Source organism: Carassius auratus, chromosome 1, assembly GCF_003368295.1.
Source record: "Carassius auratus strain Wakin chromosome 1, ASM336829v1, whole genome shotgun sequence".
Classification (NCBI taxonomy): domain Eukaryota; kingdom Metazoa; phylum Chordata; class Actinopteri; order Cypriniformes; family Cyprinidae; genus Carassius; species Carassius auratus.
The window spans coordinates 5,818,728-5,832,446 of NC_039243.1; positions in this window are offsets into that span (position 1 = coordinate 5,818,728).

Consider the following 13,719-nt stretch of genomic DNA (forward strand, 5'->3'; position numbering starts at 1 on the left):
AAATGCATGATTTAATTTATTTTTTTATAACTTTGCATATTAGTGTCTGCCAAAATAATTATTTTATGTTAGATATTAGAGATTGCAATTTTTTGTATTTTGATTGTTCATTCACATGGTTTGGGGGACTTGAAACCAACTTGAAAACATGTTTCAAAGTGCAACTTAATACCGTTATCGTCTCTGTGTCAACTACACAAACCTTGCGCTTGTGTATTACGTTTTCAGATTATAGGAACGTGCAAGTGCGCAGCGGCATAAAATACACCTTGTCCTCCTGAGTGTATGAACATTTTCTGAAGTTTATGCACCTTGTTTCTCTTAATCTTTGTTGAAAAAGAAGTCAAATTTTGCCTGAAACTTTTGTACCCATGTGTGGAAAGTGGCCGCTAACTCGCATGCATTACCACACATCCTCCATGACTAATTAGTGTCACCACTCCATCATGTGACATCATCGGCTGTACCGGTAGATTAAACTGTTACATGAAGCCCAGACACGTTTTTTTCCTTTCCATTTCCCCTGCATCTGCTTTTACTTCCATTCAAAGCCATCCATGACTAAATCTGCATCCTATAAAAGGACAACAAAGCTGGGTTATTATCTTGAACTGCAGCTAAAACTAAAAACTGTTAATTGAAAATTATCTGAAATAAAATAAACAAAAGCTTAAACTAAACAAAACTGAGAAAATAAGAGTTGACTTGCCAACTAACTGAAAAAAAAGTTTAAAGGGATAATTTAAACACTAGATTAAACACAAAAGAAGATATTTTGAAGAATGTTGGTAACCAATAAGTTGATGGCAACTATTGACATCCATCAACTGTTTGTTTACCAACATTCTTCAAAATATGTTCTTTTGTGCTGAACGGAAGAAAGAAACTCGTACAGGTTTGGAACGATTTTACGGTGAGTAAATTAAGACCGTTAAATCTCTTGAAGTAAAACTAACTAAATTTGAAATAAAGTAAATTTAACATGAATAATATTAACATATATAATATACATATAAATATTTGCTTTGTTCCACGTCCACGTCTGATACTTGATACATCAGTCACAATCATTCATGATTTTCAGTTACTACTACATCCTTTTCCTTTCGATCTGCTTTCATCTGGTTTGGCATATCTACAGATTTTGAAAGATATAGGAGAGCTATAGGACATTACCTCAGATATGAGGGGTTTGAAATGAAGAGATCACACGGATAGAGGGGTATCACACATCAAATGCTACGGCCTGGCATGTTCACATCAAAGAGACGCATCTGAGGACTCAAGATATACTATTCCGAGTATATCTTGCGAGGTGGAGAACATGACAGTCACACTGTATGGCAGCGCTCCATCCTCATGCCACCTACCTGGGTAAGTGATAGAGCTATTTGTCATTACAAAAAGATTCAAACTCAGTCGTCTCAGTATCAGACAGCATGCCTTAAGGCTTTTTCGCTAACTAAATTATGCATATGCTATGTTTAAATGACAGGAGCTGTTGAAATCTGCTGTTTCCAGGAGTCAAGTGTGAGCCAATTGTAAGTAAACAAGATATCCTAGATATACATACATACATACATATACTGTACTTAAAATCAGTTACTGTGAAAGTCAGTCTATGTTATTCATTTCACCTGCTAGTTCAACAAAGGCCACACAGATTCTGGTGAGTTTTATAGTGTGTGTGTGTGTGTGTGTGTGTGTGTGTGTGTGTGTGTGTGTGTGTTTGTTTTAATAATTAAAATTAATTGTGCTAGAATTTCCAGTATCATGAGCCATCACACAAATTTAAGATAATTTTACTAGTAGAGTCCTAGTAGTGTGTTTTTTTAAGCTCAATTTCGATCAATTTATTTGTATTTTTAAAAAAAGTCTTGTTCTATGAATCTACAATGAAAACCATATTGTAAAATACTGTAATCAAAACAACAGTTTTCTATTTCAATATTATTCACATTTTCAGCAGTCTATTTTTATATAAATCTTTTGTAAGTTTATATTTTTTCAGTCTTGAAGCCTATTTTGCCAGTGAGTTATTAATTCGCTTTGCATTGCCTGATTGCTCTTTTATTGGTCACTATTTGGCACTCCTAATAAACAGTATTTAAAGGGATACTCCACCACAAAATGACAATTTTGTCATTAATCACTTAACCCCATGTAATTTCAAACCTGTAAAAGATTTGTTAATTTTCGGAACACAATTGAAGAGATTTTGGATGAAAACAGGGAGGCTTGTGTCAGAAAAGTATGAAAAGCATTGTCAGAATACTACATCTGTCATCAGTGGTTCAACAGTAACGTTATTAAAAGCGATGAGAAAACTGTTTGTACACAAATAAAACAAAAACGCAGGCAGTTTACGTTCTTCTGTGTCAGCCGCGCCACAAGGATACGCTGGTTTCTACATATATTTACACCTTGATTTGAAAGAAAACAGTGTATCCTTGAAGCACAGCTGCGTTCAGCTCATGCGGTCACCCACATCACTTCCACTTAAAATCCCTGTCAGCGTGATCGTATATATATTTCATTGTGCTAGCACTGACTCCAGCTTAACAAGTCACTCAGATGGCCTCTTCAAGTTTAAGTGATTATATCAAAAAACACAAACTTGATTCCGACAGTTTGATTTTCTTGTGTCTGCACATTTCTTTCTCAGGTAATGCGCTGCACTCAGTCAAATTATCAGCCATAGGGAAGTTGTCTGTCTGATTGAAAGCTGTCAGCAGTTCTTCATGCCTTTTGGCCACAATGATTTGATGACGATGGTAACACTGATGCTATCATCCACTGTATGCTTTATAGGTCATAACGATGCATTAAGAAAGCATTACCGCTTACTGACTCGCAACTGTATTCAAATGCAATGGCTTTTGTGGAGCATCCTCTTGCGTCAGCGGCATCTGAATGTGTCCTGATGCTACACTGTTCTCCTTTTATCCGTTCTTCCTCAATCAGGAGACTGAGATGTTATCAGTGAGAAGAGAAACATGAGTTTATTTGTTCATCACTAGCAGTTACAGACCACCTTTGAGGGGGTACCTCTCGAAGTAAACACATACAGCGTCAGTAGTGCAGGGTTATTTGCTAATTCAGTTATTAAGTCATAATGAGTCACAATATTAACTTTTTAAGGAAATAAATATTCGAATGACTTGTATTTACCTCTGCATATACATCTGCAATGTGTACCTGTACTTAAAAAAAAAAAACATGATAAAATAAAATAATTAAGCATCGCCTTAATTATAAGAAATCATATCAGCTTTATGACTTACCGTCTGGTAATGGGACTAAACACCCAAAAATGCATGCAACTTCATAATACTGTACTATGTATTTCTATAAAAAGAAAGGTTAGAGAAGTCATTTGGATTGGTTTATGTTCTCTCTCACGGTATTGGGCCATAAATAAACACAAGCTGATGATATACGACCAAACTGGCATTTGCATTCAAGTTGAAGATACTATCCTGACAGCATGCAAATAGAGTAGGAAATTTGTGAGATCATAAATATATCCGTCAACAATGTGCTCATCTTAACACACATGGTGTTTATTTGTACCATTTCCCAAAAGCCCTGCTTGAAAGAAATCTCACATTTTGGCCACTGCAGATTACCTGAGCTTTGTTTGCATAATTAATTACCGATTAAGGAAATATGAGGGTATGGTTACATCTGCTTGGCCTTTAGCCATGTGTTTAAGCCATAGTGGCTCTGTTTTAGCCGGGGCTTGTTGGCAATCTTGATTTCCCATATATCATCTGCTGTGGTGCTATTCGATGCCGCGATTGTATTTGTCTTGGACATTGTTCTAGCTTTGATCATGAGCAGCTGTAATTATTTGGCCCCACACTTTCCGCAGGAGACAGCCGGTGCAACAGGAGAAGGCCTTGTGTGTGTGTATGTGTGAACACAATCCTAAACAGACCAGGCACAGTGCAGGACTTAAGTAGAGGATAAATAGCCCAATTAAAAGCCTCCTTTATGGTTTTCATCAACAATACAGTTGGCTGGTATTGTTCAAGACTCTTTAAGTCTGTGAATGAAGGCGGATACGTAAATGAATCAGTGGAAATTGAAGCAGGCCCACCCTCCCCCTCCAGGCTTTCATCCTTAGGTCCCGAAACAAAAATAAACACATGAATTAAACCTGATAGGTGAATGAAAGGGATTTGTTCATTTATGGAGTCCGGAAAAACGGGAGCAATCGGGCCCGAAAACAAGGGTGATTTCATTAAACATTTGACCCCTCCCCACAACTCAGCTATTGTAAGGAGCAAACAATTAAGCTTTTGTACATATTTTTTAATTTTATATATTATTATTTTTATTTTTATTTATTTTTTAACTCTACTGAGCATATACTTTTTATAGGCATTTTAAAATAAATATAAAGGTTAAAACAGACCAATATTGTTCTGTGACGATAAAAATATTTAGAAAAAAACTTTAATACATTTTTGTTTGCAATTATTCCAAATATTATCACATGCACATTTTTATTAATATCTTTAATTCAGTGATCAGAGAAGTTGATCATGTGTGATAATATTAAAATGAGAATTTAAAAAAAATCATCTGTAATGAGTCATAGAGAAGATATTTAAAAAGCAGGGAAAGGACAGAAAATACTAAGAGAATATTTAATATTGATATTTTAATTTGGAATGAAACATTTGTATTACATGAGTAATAAAGGCAACACAGGCACATTTTTATTGGTGGTCTGGATTTTTCACTTCCATCAATAGTGTTGATGTGCACTGTTGCAGCCTTTCTGTTGATTTCTTGTCTTTCAGTAGTTAATTTGTATCTGGGTCTGGTAGAAGTTCAGGTTATCCAGCAGCAGCTAGACTGGCTTACAGCTTCACTTCTGATATCCTGAGTTTTATAGTTCACTCTTCCTCAAGGCCAAAGCCAAATGTGGGCTTTTTTTACAAGTTTTTTTTTTCATGAACTTTTATGAGTGATAAGTATCATTGCATGTTTCCATTTACATTGTCCAGAAATTCCAGCGAAATACACATCTCCATAAATCAAGCCCAACAGATCCTCAAGCAGTGTAGTTGCTGCCCTCCTGGTTTAATCCCGAGCCAGTTTTCAGAATGTAGTGGAATGCACGCTCACTTTACATCGGACCGATTTAATTAGCAGTGACTGTGGAAAATACAAAGACATATTTAGCTTTGGAATCTTATTTGTGATAATCACGCTCTTGCAGGACAGACAGGAACCATTAAACAAACTGACATTTAAATGTCTCTCTGCCACATCGGCCACAGCCAAGGGAAAATATATTTTCAGACTTGTCCTCAATAATATGGCTCCCATCAAGCTTATTATTTATAGATGTGCTTTGGTACAGCATCCATAATTTCACACCAGTGTTTTCTGTTTATTATACAGTTGGATAAATATACATGTCATTTTAGTTGTTGAATCAACGCGTTTCTAAGCTTGCAATTAATTTATTTTGTAATTCTAAACTCAACTGTTGTTATTGTTACAGGTTTGTTTGTTTTTTTTTGTTTTTGTTTTTTGGAGATGTGGATTTTTTTGAGTGGATGTAATTTTTGAAGGACAATTTTATTTGAATGACTTTATTTATTTTTATTTTTTTAGAAGAGAAGATATTTGAAAAGGTTTTTGTCCATGCAATGAAAGTTAATGGGGTCCAGTGTTGTTTTGGACACCATTGACTTTCATTGCATGAACAAAAACTATTTATTCATAATATATTTAGTGTTCCACAAAAGAAAGAAAATTATACAGATTGGGAATTTATTCAGCTTAGTAATATCCAAAAACAACTGTGTTAACTGTCAGGTGTCGTTTTTTCGACATACATTTAGATAAAATGTTTCAGGACCTCTGAGAGAGGCCTGGAGAAACTTTGAAGAAGATAAGTGTGTCCAACTGCCTGGATGGCAGATTGCTTTTTCTATGACTGTACATGAGTATGTCAAAAATCCAGCTTAGTGGCCAAGTGAATATGAAACACTTCCCGTATGCGTGATGCATCTGCCCTCAATGGGTCCCCAGAGACATGTTCTATCTACATCCTGTTATATCGAGGTAACAAATGTGTTTCTGTATCATGAGTATTGTTCCCCCGCCAAATGCCTTCAAATCAGTGTTTTATTTGTGTCACGTCAGGTGGAGTGGGATAGCACAATTAAAAGGTCTTTCGGACCTCCATGAAGTGGAACATCTGTGATGCAAACACTCTTTCCCACTGAATCTCATGTATAATAAGGGGGACATTGCACATTTTTGTATGCAAAAGTACTGTGTTACTGTTATATCCAGCAGAAGTGGGTTATTTATGTGTGGGATTGCTGTGGGATTATTGACACTCTCCCCTTGTGTGTATTTGTCTGGATTCCACCTCTGCTCATTTACACCTAATCATTCTTTAGTGTGAAAATCAAGCAAGATGGAAAGGCAGATGGAACTTATTAAATAAATATATATATATATATATATATATATATATATATGATCATGTCAAGTTATAAAGAAACACGTTATTGGAGTATGTTTTACGTAAAGTAGCCTAATAATTCAGTCTTTGTGCTTCAAAATGTACAAAATGTTTCATTCAATGTATTATTCGTGAAATTTACTAGCACTTTCTGAGTAGAAATCATTTCTAAACAAAAGTATGGATTGAGCTCATATAGATCCGGTATACCCTAGTTGTCATCTTTTCACTGGAAAATGGATTATGTAGATAAATCTTGATCATTGATTGTAGCGATGATCACCTCAATGTTGTTCTGTATGTTGTAATGGACTGTTTTTTTCTTAGCAGAAGCTTTATAATAATACACAGGTAAGGTAATGATTTCAACTCAAATCAGTATTTGGATAAATACGATTAGTCTGGGAAATATCATTTTACTCCATTTAAAACTCATAATAGAATGGATTCTGGACTTGTGCCAGTATAGGTTTTCCTTTAATGACTTGAGGAAGTGGCTGTTGAATAGACTTTCAATGTACTTTGGGTTTCCTATAAGGCCCCTTTGAACTGAAAATAAAGAAGTGTTTCCTCACTATTCAGACAAATTACATTTGATCTCGGCTGTTTCCTTTCTTTTCAAATCCCTTTTAAGTTGTCTGTTGGGTGAGAGAAAGCAAAAGTGACTTTCTTGGCTGAGCTGAAAGGCCAAAAATAATAATACAGCTAATATATAGAGCTAGATGTATAGAGCTTATATAGAGCTAATAATACAAAGACCCAGCTGGTGGGGTTGACTCTCATTTTCTTAACATAACTGGCAACTGAATGAACTTTTTAAAAGTAATAGTTCACCCAAAACGGGAAACTCTGTCATATATGCTATTTACCCTGAGGTTGAGCCTTTGTGCCTGTCCTTTACGTTCAGCAAGATGTGCTCTTTTCTGTCAATAGAACAAAAAAAGCACCATAATTACTGAAAATATTAATTGCCCTTGATGTTCATGTTGCGCTAGTTTTGTTGTCAATCATCCCATCAATCCTTGTCTTGATAGTGATTGCAGTTCACCAAACTTGTGAAATTACTTTAGATACAGTAGGATGGTTTTTAGTGAATCACAATTTGCATTTTGGTTTGTTCCTCACATTAATATATCATATGGCTTCAGAAGACGTCAGATATGTTTATTTATTTATTTTTGCGTTTTTATGATGTTAATTAAGAGTATTAATTGCCCCCCCTGGAGATTTGCTGAGGTCCCCTAGTTTTCATGATGCTGTTTTGCCCCATTTTGAAGACTGAAAACCTTATACTATATACTTCTCTATTAAAATCCATTTTTGTGTTCCACATATGTCATACATATCTGGATCTAAATGTTGGAACTTACCATGCTTTCAAAATTTCCCCTTTTTCTTGAGAAAAATGTACTATATTGGGTGTTCTCCAGGCTGATCACAACCAGATAATCACAAAGTTTAAAAGAAAGTAAATGTTACAAATGTTAGTTCCTCTTATCTCCCCTGCTGCTCCCAGAATGTTAAAAGCAATTGCAACATTTAGTCCAACACATGGTTAGAGTGTGCTATAAGCACCATCACACACTGTTTTACTCTTCTGCCGAGTCTATTTGAATCTGAATGTATGAATATGTGTTCCAATTTAGTGCATTGCTAATGAAAATGGGCTAATTTACTTTTTAGTGCATACTCAACCCCAGCCCTGGGGTCAGAGCAGAGACTCCAGTCTTCCCTGTCAAGAAGCCAGACTTCATTAGACACTGTGTATTTATGCTTCAGTGTTTAGTAAATGGTGGTTTGAGTATTTTAGTGATGGCACGCTTTCTCTTCACTTCTGCTGGCCAGAACTTGGTAGTTAGGGTCCAAGAACAAGAATGATGGATTTTGATAAGACATTCTTAATTAAAGCTTGGAACTTTTCCATGCTTGTTTAAACCCAAACTATTCATCCAAACATTTGTCAATGACCTATTGTGGAAAACGGGTCAGAACAGGAGTAGCTGTTATGGCAGTTAGATGCTTGTGGTATGGCAAAGTATGTTACCCACAGTTCTTCCTTTTACACCCAGAAGGTCTTCTGGAATCAATTGTCGCCTCAACAGTGTGTCAGCACTCCTAAAAAGTTGCCATCTGACCAAAACAAAGGCTTCTCTGCCACTGCAGCAGTTAGAATTCAGGAGAAAATGTCACCCAAGGGCAAAATCGCGGCCAACTAGTAGCTGTGTAGCACATCTTGCTGAGCTGCCTCTAAATTTACTGCCTAGACAGGCAGCTGTCTTTTAAGTGCAACACAGTAATTGAAACATTATATTTAAATGGATTTTGAATGCAGTTTGATGTATTCTTATGTAATGATTTTATGATAGGTAAAAATTGATAGCCTGAATGCACTGTAAGTCACTCTGGATAAAAGCATCTGCTAAATGCATAAATTTAATTTAATTTAATTTGACTTAAATCAAAATGACTTAATCATGCTTCATGCCATATTATGATGCCAGCTGGGCACGAAAGCATTGACTGCCAGGTGCTTCTGCAATTTCTATCTTCTGCAAATCTCATGTTTAGGGACAATGAGCCATTGTGCGGCAGTTATTCAATCCTGTGCAGCTTGCGAGCTTTGACCGTGAGTGATCACATAAAATGATGTCACTGCAAATGCTTGTAAGCCAAGCACAAAGGAGCACCTTAGATACTGATCTGTGGTCAGATTAATGTGAGGGAACACTAAAGAATTCAGAGGACGTGTGTAACAAAAGTCACAGGCGCATTGATTTTACAGAATAAGGCAATTTTGCCCATTTAAAAGATGTATGGATTGGAAGACTGCTGTTCTGCAGTGATTTTACGGCATGTTTTAAATGACAACAATGGGAAAGAAGAGCTTTAGACACCCAGGGTCACACAGAATTCGCATCTACGGATCTCCAGAAAGTTCTACAAATCCCATGACCCTTGCGTGTTCATTTATTGAATATTAGGCTAATCTGATTGATACAATTGCTACAAATAAGAGTGTTCATTCAGAAAATTTTATTATTCACTCAGTGTTTTTTGAAAGTCCATTGTATGGATAAAAACTGTTCAAAATGTAATCTTATATGTTTCTGAAAGAAATTCATAGAACAACATGATCTTGGCATTTATGGTTCCACGAGGGACCTTTAACATCAATGGAAACATAACATTCCACAAAAGCCTCTTTATAGTGAAAAAGGTTATTTAAATTATTAAAATGTTTATAAAAAAAGAAGGGGGGGGGGGCGTTCTTTTAAGAACTTTTCCCTGAAAGGTTCTTAGTAGATTCTCTGTAGCCTTTGTTCTATTCCGTTGGTGTGAAAACTACTTTGGAACCTTTATTTTTTAAATTGTGCATAAATGTAGAATTTTGGGGTGAACAAACCCTTTCTCTACGTTTAAATGCATTCCACAAAAATCCACAATCCCATACCCCACCCCACAAAATCAGTGTGGAAAATGCAAAAATAAATCTGCTTCTCCCATAGATCTAATTCCATCTGGACCTACAAATTATGTCAAGTTTTATTTGCTCAAAAATTTTGTATTGATGGCTGTTGAACATGTACTCAATATAAGACAAAACACACAAAACATATCCAGACTTAACTAGCAGAACAGAACACAAACAACAGCGACTTTGTGTCTGATTTACATTTAAAGATCTGTTTGTCTATAATTAAAACCCTATTCCTGACAAACCCAATCAGGAGTGTACACTGCAATAATTATCCAACAATAATTGCACTCAAGTATGTTGTGTTCTGTTGCATTTCGGCATGCTATTAACATACCGACTTGATAGCGTTGCTTTTTTTATGGTTGACTGGACTGATTTAGTGGAATATTTGTAAAATCACGGTTTGTCAGTGGTTTGGAACCAAAAGTATTTGGCCATGGTACATTGTAAATCTAAGGAGATGAACTGGCTCTAAGTTGCAATTCCTGGGATCCGTCACTTCCTGTGTAAATAACTTTTATTGAGATGTACAGCCCTACACATAATAGCATACAAGATGTTAGAATCATTTCTGAGGGATCATGTGACACAGAAGACTGGAGTAAAGACCATATGGATCTCAGTCTAGAACACACTGATGCCTGTGAACACTTTTCAAATATGCAGCGCTGAAATCAACCTGTGTGCAACACTAGGAAAAAACCCACTTTGGATTCAAATTCTTTTAGGATAACTCATTGAATATTTCTCAATATCTGGCATTTAAAGGTGACTAAGACTTCAAAGCCTGAGGGGAAGTCGTATTAACCCAGATCAGGCTGCTTGGATTTGAGTAGGAGACTATGCCTTTAAGGCTGTAATTTAACAGCAGCTTCCCTTCATGTGGTTAACGCTTCACTAAAAGCGGGCACTGTTATCAATTAAAAAATCTGAGTCATTAAGAAGTCAAGAAGCTGCATTCATGCTTCGACTGTTTTTTGACTTTTAGGGAAATGACCTGATCCATCTTCCGGAAAAAGGGGACAGTGTAGGAGCGGTTATCAGATAAGGCAATGCCTTACAAAACTCCACCACCAAGACGTCCTGGAATTTAGGGGATTTGAGGAACAAGCTCTCTAAATCAGATGACCAAGTCTGAAGAAGATTAGAGAGGTTTGCCTCTGATATGAATTTGAAGGTAATTTTATTTGCAAAGAAACTGGTGCAACAACAACAAAAATAACAAAAGTGATATTGGTATAGATTATTACAAATAAAATCAGTTGTCAGAAGTAAATAAAAAAATAAGCATATAATGATAGAATTATATATAATGCTAATAATAAAGATACAAGACAAGGCCAAGAAAGATAAATTTTACCGTAAAAAATACAGTAGCAACATTTTAGGTTTTACAGTTTTAATAAAAATTTCATTCAATTTCATTAACTGATATAATGTAAATATACCAACCTATTGAAGTACTGGAGTCTGTTTTATACCTTTGTAATACACTGATAACCACCAAATGCAGGTGGTGATGAAAAAGTCACATCATGAACCAAAGCCCATCACAAGCAGCTAAAGAAGGTATTTAGTAGGGGAATTTACTGCAAACCATTTAACAGCTTTTTACTGTAACATTTTTACACTCTTTTACCTTGAAATTCATTGTTATTTTTTTACTGTATATAAGTGTGTGTGTGTGTGTGTGTGTGTGTGTGCATATATATATATATATATATATATATATATATATATATATATATGTGTGTGTGTGTGTGTGTGTGTGTGTGAATAATACATTGCTGCTTATTTAGACATTTTTACACTCTTTTACCTTGAAATTCATTGTTATTTTTTTTACAATATATAAGTGTGTGTGTGTGTGTGTGTGTATTATATATATATATATATATATATATATATATGTGTGTGTGTGTGTGTGTGTGTGTGTGTGTGTGTGTGTGTGTGTGTGTGTGTGTGTGTGAATAATACATTGCTGCTTATTTAGTCATTTAAGCATTTGTTTAGGGAATGCAAATCATGGCCTCAGTTTTCCTTGTTTTACTCTTGGCAAAAGATAAAACACTTCTTTTGCGTATTCACTTATCTAGAAAGCGATGCCTTCTATCAGTATTTTATGGGTAATTGATTTACAGAAATAAAACCAGAAACCGCTCACACCTGTTTTTCATCATTTGTTGAAAAATACATTCGTGAAACAACATGATTTGGAAAAAAAAGGTTTTCAAAGAGTTTAAAGTCCTAGAAACATTTTTCTGATGAAATGGAAAAAAGCACCAGCAAATTGTTTTGTTTTTCCAACGAAGTTTCCATTTAACAAGACACATATGTATAGACCTTTTTCATATACTGTATATGTACTGTATGTTTGGCAGCACTGAGGTGGGTCTGAATTGCAGGTTTCATTTGTCAGCTTTGGTTGCACTTAAATATGCTCACAGAGAAGATCCACACAGAATATGTTTGAAATTAAAAGTTTTAGTTTAGATGGTTAAGCTAATGCAGGTTCAGACCCCAAACAAGCTTATACGCAAGCTATAGCTTTGAGTCCCGACATAAGGTTCTTAATCCCAGGTTATTATTTTTTTAATTATATTTTATTATAATATTTATTATGTTTTAGATTTTTTTTTTGTGCATCATTTAATGATTTGCAACAGTGTGAAACTAAATGGTTGGCCGCTGAAATGACAAATTTAAAAACATACAGAAGTTAAATGGCAATGGCTACTCTACATCACCTAAATATTATTATTAATTATTCATAATGTGCTCCACCCCTTATTTTCTTTCAGATCAGGGAATACTGCTAAATACTGTACAACCCCAAAGTGTACACTCTTAAAAATAAAGTCTCTTTATTTGCTTCTGTGGTTCCATGAAGAAACTTTAATAACATCCATTGAATATTTCCATTGCTCAAAAGGTTCCTTTATAGTGGAAAAGGTTTTTATTATTATTATTATTAATAATATATTCACCACAGTAAGGGAAGAAATGGTTCTTTTAAGAAAGGTTCCCTGAAAGGGAAATGTTAATTTGAACATAGCCGCTGTTTGTGCCTATTTTGGACACTGCAAAGAACACCAACAACTTGAACATTTCAATGGAGTCTTTGTTTAAGTCTGTTAAGTTTCTTAGTACCATGCAAATGTTGACCTACAGTGTGTTTATGTTAAGCAAAATGAGGAATAAAATAAGCAGACGTGACTGCAGTTTTGACGCAGAGGACAAAGTGGATTCTGACATCTGATCAGAGTGATGAGATAAGACACACTTCAATGACAGAACAGATGAGTTATGGTTCCTCTAATATACCTCTCCAGGCATTATTTCTACTGGAATCAGTCCAGTCGTGACTCATATTGATATGGGATATAACCAAGCTGAGGCTGCCATCTGTATGCGGTGCCTGACATTTGAAATGGCTTAGGAACTTTCTGGCCACCAAATTTGAATGAAATTGAATGAAAACAACATCAGGTGATCTCTGCTGTAAATTTGTCTCTGTTTGTTCCACTCGAGATGGCTTGAGAAGATAAAGGCTTTGGACTGTATGCTGTCCGTGGGCACAAAGCATTGCATCTTAGTGATCAAAGCTCAGTTCTCTCATTAACATTGCAGCGATGACAGAAATTCAGAACGCCACCCAGAGTTCTCTGTTAACCTCATTGGAAGGTTTATTTATTTTTACACTGCTTGAACCTGTTCCTCACTTTAACGTCCCATATTTTCCACT